The following is a 10,594-nucleotide window of genomic DNA, read 5'->3' on the forward strand; positions in this document are numbered from 1 at the left end:
ATGGCCATTCGTCTCTTGTAGGAACCTTGTGTGTATTCTTCCCACCTCTTGGGAAATGACCTTTGTGGGCATTAAAAAGTAAAAGTACTTCCAGTTCCCTTCCTGAGCCTCTTAGGCAACATGTAGAAGCTAAATACCAGTTCTAGGGAGGGGTGCTGGTTTGGAGTTTGACCCACAAAGGGCAGGCCCTGTCATGCCCACCCAACTGGCGACATGAAGGTCCTGCCTGGAAAAAGGGAAGGATCAACCCTGGGCAGCTCTGGGCCTGCAGCAGGCATGGTGTTCACGATCAAGTACAAAGGTAAACAAGAGCATAGCAGTGGGTTAAAGAGATCGTTCATCTTCCTGTCGATGACAGACGTGAGCTTTGGCCCAGGGCCCAAACTCCTTATCCTTGAAAAACACATTTTACATATTGCTGGCAAAAGCAGCCAACCCAGATTAAGCCGCCAGACCTAACTATTTTCGATCTTCCTCCTATTCCTCTTGAAAAATATGAGATAAAGATTTTCTAGGCTGCTTCTTTCCTCTCTCCCCCCAAAGACAATGAGAACCACTAAAAGGCAGGCAGGGGCTCTGTTGGGGGTTTGCTCCCCACCAGAAAGCCCACTTCAGGCCAGTTCAATAAGGACGAGAGTATTTGCATTTCAGAAGGATTCTTCAGTTTCTAATAGGATTCCTTCAAAAGGCAGATTCCTGAGGACATTTAAGGATTTATTTACAGATCGTTAACTTACTCATCAGAGAGGCTGAAGGGCAGAGAGACTCTGAGCTGACATTTTGGAGGTGCCACCTCAAAGTGTGATCAAGCAGAAAGAAAGATAAAGTGCTTTTGAAATGATAATGTGAAGTAATGGAGACAAGGATTTGTTTCATAGGCACCATTTTAGGAAAACATGTACGGTATAAAGTGAAGTCCAGATGGATTGCTTTACACCGACTATGTAATTAATATTTTAGTGAGGGGGCAACCCTCAGCTGTTGCTATAAAAATTTTCTCGAAACCATCACATAAGTTGGAGCATCATAAAACAGGTTTCTGCCAAGTGTATTGTATTTTTTATCACGAGAACAAGGTTATAAACATGGAGTTACATTCCTGATTAGGGATTTGACATCAAACATACCAGATATGATTTGATGATTTCTGTCAGAAATGCAAACTGAGGGCTATAATAAGTTCTCAAGAAAATTTTAACCATGAATCACACAGAAGAAAAGTACAAAGCAGGTTACAATATAAACGTGACCTAAAACGCTGACACTTGCAATACACATTGACTTTGCAATACCCTGATTTGTTTTCTCTAGAATTTAAACGAGCCTTTTGGAACCAGATTTTTAAAACAAACTAAGCACGGTCCCTGAAGAGCCTCAGGTGACACCTTTTTTGTTTCTTTCCTAAAGTTCCCTGCCAAAGTTTTCCAAATCATTCCCCTGACCTTAGAGCTGCTGGAAGTGGCACAAGTGGCTTGACAGTTTGTTGACAAGAACAGCAGCACTTCACACTTCATTGGAAACCCACAGAGGCACGTTCCAGGTCATTAACTGACACTTTGAGGAGGAGTTGCTTGCTGCACTGGGGTAGTGGGATTACGGAAAATTTCTTTTACCGTTTTCACAGCCTTTTTTTAAAAAAATTTTTTAATGATTTAAAAAATAGATTACAAGTGCACAGAATGCAAATAATAGAAATTCTTGATTCATGGCACACTCTCAGCATTGTTCCTTGCACGGCTTTATTTTACTTTGTTATTTTTATTCGCTAATGAACACCTGCTGAAACCAATGCCCAACCAAGAACTAGAACATCACCACCATTTTCCCTTGACCTCAGGGCACCCTCTCTATCCCTGTCCTCTGCCTCTCACATAGGTTGCTCCTCTCCTAAATTTGGTGTTTGTCATTCTTTTGCTTTTTAAAATGAATCTTACCAAATACGCTTATACACCTAAATAATATATAATTGGGTTTGCTTCGTTAATAAAATGATTATCACATTGTATTTTGTTTTCTGTACCCTGTTCTTTTTACTCAACACTGATTCTGAGACATCCATGTGGTAACACCGTAGTTCATTATTTTCACCTCTGTGTTATAGTCCATTGTGTGAGTCTACCAAATTCTATATATATTTTCTCCTGCCAACAGATATTTGGGTCATTTCTATTTCTTTTCTAAAACAAGCTTTCCTGCTATGAACATTCTCCTATCTATTTCATATTACACAGGTGCTAATGTTTCTTTTGGGTATGTACCTAGATGTGGAATTACTGGGTCTTAACGAGTGAACTTTACAGGTCAATGACAAATTATTTTCCAAAGTGGTTGTATTAATTTACACTCCTACCAGCAATGTGATCACACTGATTCACATTCCCTTCAAACTTGACATGTCAGACTTCTTAACTTTTATCAATAGTTGTAAAATGGTATCTCTGTATGGTTTTCATTTACATTTCTCAAATGTTTCTTTGCTCTATTTCCTTTTCTGTGAGATGCCTGTTTGAATCTTTTGTGCAGTTTTCTATTAGGCTACTTTTCTTTTACTTCTTTGTCTGTAGAAATCTTTATATATTCTGCATGGTAATTCTTTTTGTAGTAATAACTTCTCCCAAGTTTTAGCTTTTATTTTCTTGAAAGTATCTTTTGATCACATGTTTTGATGGCTCATTTTAATGTATCTGAATTTGTTAATATCACCTTTTATGATTATTAAACTTGTCTTGTTTAGAAAATTATTCCTTAATATCAGAAAGACATTCACTTATATTTTCTTCTAAAAGTTAAAGTTTGCTTTGGACATTTAAGCTCTTAATGCTTCTAGATTGGATTTTTATATATGAAGTAAGAGCTGATTTCAATTTTTTGGCCCCATTTGTTTATTAGTGTTTCCTTTTCCCACTACTTCCAGTGTGTCTATACCTCCAGTGTCTTAAAATCTCCCGTATGCACAGGTTTGATTCTGGGCTCTCTGTTGCATCCATCTGTCAGTTTGTTGGTGCAGTCCTGTACCAGAACTACACTACCTTAATTACTATAACTTTATAATAAACCATTGTATCTTCGAGGATAAGCACCCCTCCATTATGTTCCTTCTTCAGTAATATCTTGCTTAACCTTGGTCTTTGGCTCTAAAATTTTATAATTTTCCTCTGTATAAAATTTGCACAACTTTTGTTAGAGTTTTTCCCCTGGAATTTATAATTTTATGCTGATTGTAAATCAGTATTAATATTTAAAAGTAATATTTTGTTTGTGTCTGATATATAGAAATGAAATTGTATTTTTTGTATTCATCATATCGAAGTCTTCTATTAGTCTAATTTATTTTTAGATTCTTTGGGGGATTCCTATGTAGACATTTATCTGTAAATAATGAGTTTTATTTCCTTTTCAACCATTATGTGTTTAAATTTATTTTTCTTGACTTATTGTGCTGTAGAGGGTGTCTATAAAGTACTGAAGTGATGAGAGCACTTTTTTCCTGATTTTCCAAAGAAAACTTCCAATGTTTTCCTACTTAGCATGATTTTTGTTGTAGTAGTTTTATTTAAGATTGGATTCTAGTGAAATATTTGCCGTTTCACACAACATTCTGTTTTCACTCAGTTTGCGAGAACTTAGCCATCAAGCTACTCATAGCTGCAAGAGAGCTGGGAAATACAGTCTTTTAGCTGGTGGCAAAGGGCAAAAGGAGTTCTGTTCATTTGATATAGCAAGTCAGAATGGATATTTGGTTGGTAATGAGTAGGCTCTACCATATCTTGGGGATATTGCCCAGAAACCAAGATGGGCAGTTTGGCTAGTATCACTTGGATATCTTGCAAGATTTTAAAATGTCTTAGGCCTTTCTGTGAAATTATAAAAACAAATAATAACATTGCAAAAAAGCTGCAAGTTACTTTCTTAACCCACAGGTCAACCTTGTGTACTTCCTGATCTCAGAGCTCCATTCTGGACCAAATCCAAGACTCTCCTCTTATCAGGGAGGGAAGAGTAGAAATCACATCACTGATCATTTGATTTAAGAGGCTCAAAGTGGAATTACCAGGACCAGAAGTATGAAAACATTCACGGTAGAATGCAAATTCGAAGTCTTAACCGGTTGTAATCGTCGGTGTCATTTGTTACCCCTGCACTTTTACATAACTGACTCTAGAGTGAGAAAACAGTTTACCTTTTGTAATTTCAAGACTCTAGGTATATATCATGAAACAGCCCAGCAAATATGGGCTCCTGAACTGCAGCAACAGTATATCCATGATGTTTGTATCCCTGCATCCAGCAGAGGGCCCAGCACTCAGCAGATCAATATTTGTTGGATGAAACTGTTTTCCAGAAATGTTATTAGCCATTTGTGTTTCTACTTTAAATGTTGTGCATTTACTTTTTTTTTTTTTTTTTTTTTTTTTTTTTTGCGATACGCGGGCCTCTCACTGTTGTGGCCTCTCCCGTTGCGGAGCACAGGCTCCGGAAGCGCAGGCTCAGCGGCCATGGCTCACGGGCCCAGCCGCTCTGCGGCATGTGGGATCTTCCCAGACCAGGTCACGAACCCATGTCTCCTGCATCGGCAGGGGGACTCTCAACCACTGCGCCACCAGGGAAGGCCGCATTTACTTTTTTAATCAATTTGAAATTTATTTGGGGGAATAATATTGAGAATCTAACTTGCTTTTCCCCTAAATGTCCAATTTTCTCAATACCAATTAGTGAATGATGCTTCCATAATCCACTGATTTCTGACATCTCCTTTTATTCTAAGTCACTGTTTATAAGATGGTATATTTCAGGGCTAGCTATTATACTGATATGTCATTAATAAACTGCCTTAGTTATTCCTTTTAAAAGTCAAAATTACTCCTCGGCTCAAAACCTGCAAAGGGTCCTCGTTTAGTAAAACCAAAAGGAACAGTATCCAGAACATTATAAAACTAAAATAAATCAATAGGGTAAAAATAGAAACAACCAAAACCAGTAATTTCACAGAAAGAAGAATATGAACATTAAAAAGTGATGTTTAACCTCACTCATAATCAGGGATATTAAAACCAGGGCGAAATATTTCACACTCACCAAATTGGCAAAAATTAAACAGTGAAGCAACTCCAAGTGTTGGTAAGACAAACAACAGGCTCTTTCATCCACCACTGGAGGGGATGTAAACTGGTGTAACCATCTGAGAAATGGTCTAGCATTACCCAAATTGAACAGGCATATACACTACAGCTCAGCAACTCCACTGTATTATTCGTAATAGCAAAAACTCCAAACAATCAAAAAGTCCATCAATGGGATGGATACACGAACTGTGGTATATTTATACAATGAAACTACATCAATGAGGATGAATAAACTACAGCTAAATTCATCAACATGGATACATTTCAAAAATGTCAAAGACAGTGAGCAAAAAATACCCCCATGATTTTATTTTTATAAATTTCAAAAGCAGACAATCAAAACCACAAATTATTTAAAATAGTAAAAGCTAAAGGAAGAGATTGGTGTAATATTTACAACTGCAGACCCAATCAGAGAGGGGTAGACTTTGAGGAGCATTGGAATGTTCTGTTTCTAGGTTGGACAACTGTACATTTTCATATACTTTTGTATATGTGCTGTATTTCATAACGATTATTTTTGAATGGTACAGTAGGTTGAATATCAAATACTAATCCTTGGAGTTTATAAACATTACCCTGGAAAAAGGGTCTTTGAAGTTGTGATTAAGAATCTTGAGATTACTCTGGATTTATCCAGTGGGCCCTAAATGCCATCGTTAAGTGTCCTTTTGAGAGGAAGAGGGAGATTTCACACAGACACGCAAGAGAAGGCAATGTGAAGATGGAGACAGACATGGGAGTGACGTGGCCACAAGTCAAGGAAGCTGGCAACCACCAGAAGATGCAAGAGGCAAGGAGTGGATTCTTCCCCAGAGCCTCTAGAGGGCAGACACCTTTATTTCACAGATGAAAAGATTTTGGACTTCTGCCCTCCAGAACTGTGAGAGAATAAATTTTCGTGCCAAGCCATCATGTTTGTAGTAATTTGTTATAGAAGCCTCAGGAAATGCATACAAATGGTGAAGAATGGGAGAGCTGCCTAAGAAGGGTTGCTAAGGAGACCTAGTAAAATTCCAGACATTTATAGTAAGATCAATCTGCACAGCTGAATGGTTTTGTCCAGCAATATTCTGCAGTCTTAATGTAGGAACAGAGAAAGCTGAAAGAATGATCTGTGGTTGGGCTTCTGCTAGGCAAGGAAGTAGAGGATGCTGGCATGAGAGTGGAGTAGCTAGATAGGGAAGAAAGTGAAACCAGAAAAGGTGGCCAGAAAGTCAGGAGACTGACCAGCAATTCTGATAAGATCAAAGAACAGATGCAATAGGAATTAGAATGAGCGAACTAGAAAGATGGCTGGTTTGGTAAGAAAGATTTCAGAGGAGGGGCAATTAGGGTAAAGAGATCTAGTGTGTGGTTATGGAGCTACGAGAATCAAGTGTAATGGAGTCAAGGAAAAGCAGAGCACCGCCCAGGCACTTGAGAATGATACTGTGATTAAGGCCCTATTCATTCATCTGAGATCTCTACCACGGTCATATACCTCCCTTCTCAGTTCTGATGATACACCAACACATAGTGTAAAAAGACTTTAACTTAATGTAAATCAATTTCTCTAGTTCTTAAAACAATCTGGTAATGGTCAGGACAGACTTTACATTCCCCATGTGGGATAATGGCTTGAGACTCCTTTCTGTAAATTATTGCCAAATCTAGTTTTTCAGCTCTGTCCAGAAGGTACTTTTTGTCAATAGGAAGCGATACTACTCAAACTTTAATATACATACAAAATCACTGGAGGAATTTGTTAAAGTGCAGATTCTGGTTCAGTAGATCTGAAGTGTGGCCTGAAATTCTGCATTTCTTCAGGCTCCAAATTGATGCTGATGGCTGCTAAACAGTGGCCAAATCAGATTAAATATTTCCCTCTCTAAAAAGGTGATCCTTAAAAGCATGGCCCATTTGGAAGTGATCTTCCCATCAAGGAAATGAAGCTTCAGCAGAACCAATGATGAATCTGTCACTTCAATCTCCTGGGGTTATGATGATGATTAATGGGGTACTGTGAATACCCAAAGACTATCAGTGTGTGACAGGGAATCAAAGCTATCCCTTGGAAACACACGAAATAGTTCATATCCATTAGAATAAGTGAATTTAGCAAGGCTGCAGCATATACGATCAATATACAAAAATAAATTATATTTCTATATAAAAATATTGATTATAATGGCATCAAAAATATTAACTTCTTAGGGATAAATCTGACAAAACACGTACAGAATCTGTACACTGAAAACTACAAAACACTCCTGAGAGAAATTAAAGACCCATATAAATGGAGAGCTGTATTATGTGCATGAGTTGAAAGACTCAGTATTAAGATACCAATTCTTCCCACATTGATCTACAGAAACAACACAATTTCAATGAAATCCCCATGAGGCCTTTTTTGTAGAAACTGACAAGACGATTCTAAAATTCATATGGGGGCTTCCCTGGTGGTGCAGTGGTTAAGAATCCGCCTGCCAATTCAGGGGACACGGGTTCACATGCCGCGGAGCAACTAAGCCTGTGAGCCACAACTACTGAGCCCGTGTGCTGCAACTACGGAGGCCCATGCGCCTACAGCCCGTGTTCTGCAACAAGAGAAGCCACCGCAATGAGAAGCCCGCACACTGCAACGAGGACCCAATACAGCCAAAAATAAATTTATTTATTAAAAAAAAATAAAATAAAATTCATATGGAAATGTAAAAGACCTCAAATAGCCAAAACAACTGGAAAAAGAAAAACAAAGTTGCAGGGCTAGGCCTACCTGATTTCAAGACTTATTATAAAAGCTACAATAATCAAGACTGTGGTATTTGTATCAAGATATGGGTCAGTGGAACATAGTGCAAAATGACCCATATGTATATGAACAACTAATTATTTTACAAACATACAAAGGCAATTTGGTGGAGAAAGTATAGCTTTTCAACAAATGGTGCCAGTACCATCAGATACCCATAGGCCAAAAAAAAAAGGAACTTTGGTCAATATCTTGCATCACGTACAAAAATCAACTCAAAATGAACCATAGTCCAAAATGTAAAACCAAAAACAATAAAACTACTAGAGAAAAAAAAAGAAGATATTTATGACCTTGGGTTATACAAAGATTTCATAGATACAACACCAAGAGCACAATCTACACATGATCAATTTGAATTCATCAATATTTAAAACTGCCCTTCGAATAAGAATGAAATGACAAGTCCAATAATGGATTTGTATCTAGACTGTATTCTTTTAAAGAACTCTCAAAGCTCAATAAAAAACAAATAAAAGTAGGCAAAAGTTTTGAATAGGTACTTCACCAAAGATATACAAATGGCAAATAAGCACATTAACCATTACAGAAATGCAAATTAGGATCACAAAGATATACACACCTATTAGAATGACTAAAATGAAAAAACTGACCATACCAAGTGTTGACGAAGATGTGAAGTAACTGAACGTTCACACTGCTGGTGGGAATTTAAAATGGCACAACACTGCAGCAGTTTCTTAAAAAGTTAAACACTTCAACCATATGATTCTGCAATCCCACCCACTCCTAGCTATTTACCAAGAGAAGCATATGTTCATACAAAGACTTTTATATAAATGTTCGTAACAACTTTATTTGTATTAGCCCCAAACTGGCAACAGCCCAAATATCTACCAGCAGGTGAAGGTATAAACCATATGTGGTATATCCACACAGTGGAATAACAGCTATAAAAAGAATGAGTTGTTGATATACACAACATGGATCTAAAATAATTATGCTTAGTGACAGAAGTCCAACAAGAAGAATACATGTTGTATGAATCCATTTACATACAACTCTAGAAGATGCAAACTAACAGTTAAAGATCTTTGGTTGCTGGGACATACGTGGGATGGATGGGTGAGAGGGATTATCAAGGAGAATGAGAAAATATTGAAGGGTGATAGATAATAGGTTCATTACCTTGATGTGGTGACAGTTTCATATATACATGTATATTTAAATAAAATAATACACATATACATATTGGGTTGGCCAAAAAGTTCATTTCGGGTTTTTCTGTAAGGTTACAGGAAAATTCGAATGAACTTTTTGGCCAATCCAATACTTATTGAATTGTGTTCTTTAGATATGCGTTTACTGTGTATCAATTATATCTGAATAAAACTGTTTTTAAAGCTCTAAAGAGCTGGGGACTTCCCTGGTGGTCCAGTGGTTAAGACTCAGTGCTTCCACTGGAGGGGGCATGGGTTTGATCCCTGGTCAGGGAATCAAGATTCTGCATGCCACATGGTGCAGCCAAAAACAAAAAAAATCTAAACAGCTGTATTTTTCAAATTTGACTAGCAAGCAAGGCTTCACTTGTAATTATTATTCTTATACACGTAAAATCCAAATTGTAACAGTTAAGAAATAGACTCTGTATGACAATATTATAAAATATATTAGTATTATCTTAATCAGTTTAACTGATAAGTATTTTCCATCTATTTGTCCATTCCACCACACAAGAATTATTGATATTGATCAAATTTTACATATCACTAGAATGACCAATATACAATATGGTGTAAATTTGCAGTTTTGTGGTTAAGTTTACTACACTGAAACAAAATGGCAGCTATTATATTTTCAAGTGACTATATAGTTTTCTTTTTTTCATGGATTCCAATCACAAGTATAATGTAACTATAATTAGAGAAAGATAATAGGAGAAAAATGACTTACTCTAACTTCCAAACACAATGAAGAAACAAAAAAATCATTGTTTGCAGATGATATAATTATCCACAGAAAAAGTAGGAGTATATACAAATTATTAAAATTACCAAGAGGTATAGAAAGACTGCCTTGTAGAAAATCAATAGATAATAGAAAAATCCTGTACACCAGCAGTAAAAATTACAATTTAATTTAGAATATAACTTAAGTGTTACTATGTATAATAGTAACCAAGACACAAAGTAAATCTAGGTCTTTATGCAGAAAATTATAACTTTATTGAAGGACATAAAAGACATAAATGGAGAGATATACTTTGCTCATAAGTACAAAGCCTTGGCATTATAAATATGACAATTATCCCAAATTGATCTATAAATTCAATGCAATTCTTTTCAACTGAAACCCCAAAGGTTTTTAGGAACTTGCCCAGCTGATCCTAAAATTTCTATGAAAGGGTATAGGGCTCATGACAGCCAAGACCACTGTCAATAACAATAATGATGGTGCTGTGGTGCTTATCCTCTCAGATGGTAATTCTTTCCATAAAGTAACATAATTAAAGGGTGATAGAGCTGATATGATATTGGTATAGAACATAAAGAGCTACAAATAATATGGAAACGATAAATGAAAGAGGGAACAAAAAGAACTTTTAAAAATTTTTTTTCTTTTTTAGGTAAGAAGTGGGTTTATTTAGAGAGAAACACTCCACAGACAGAGTGTGGGCCATCTCAGAAGGTGAGAAAGGCCCAAAAGATGAACTTTT

This window comes from Lagenorhynchus albirostris, chromosome 8 (genome assembly GCF_949774975.1).
Source record: "Lagenorhynchus albirostris chromosome 8, mLagAlb1.1, whole genome shotgun sequence".
Classification (NCBI taxonomy): domain Eukaryota; kingdom Metazoa; phylum Chordata; class Mammalia; order Artiodactyla; family Delphinidae; genus Lagenorhynchus; species Lagenorhynchus albirostris.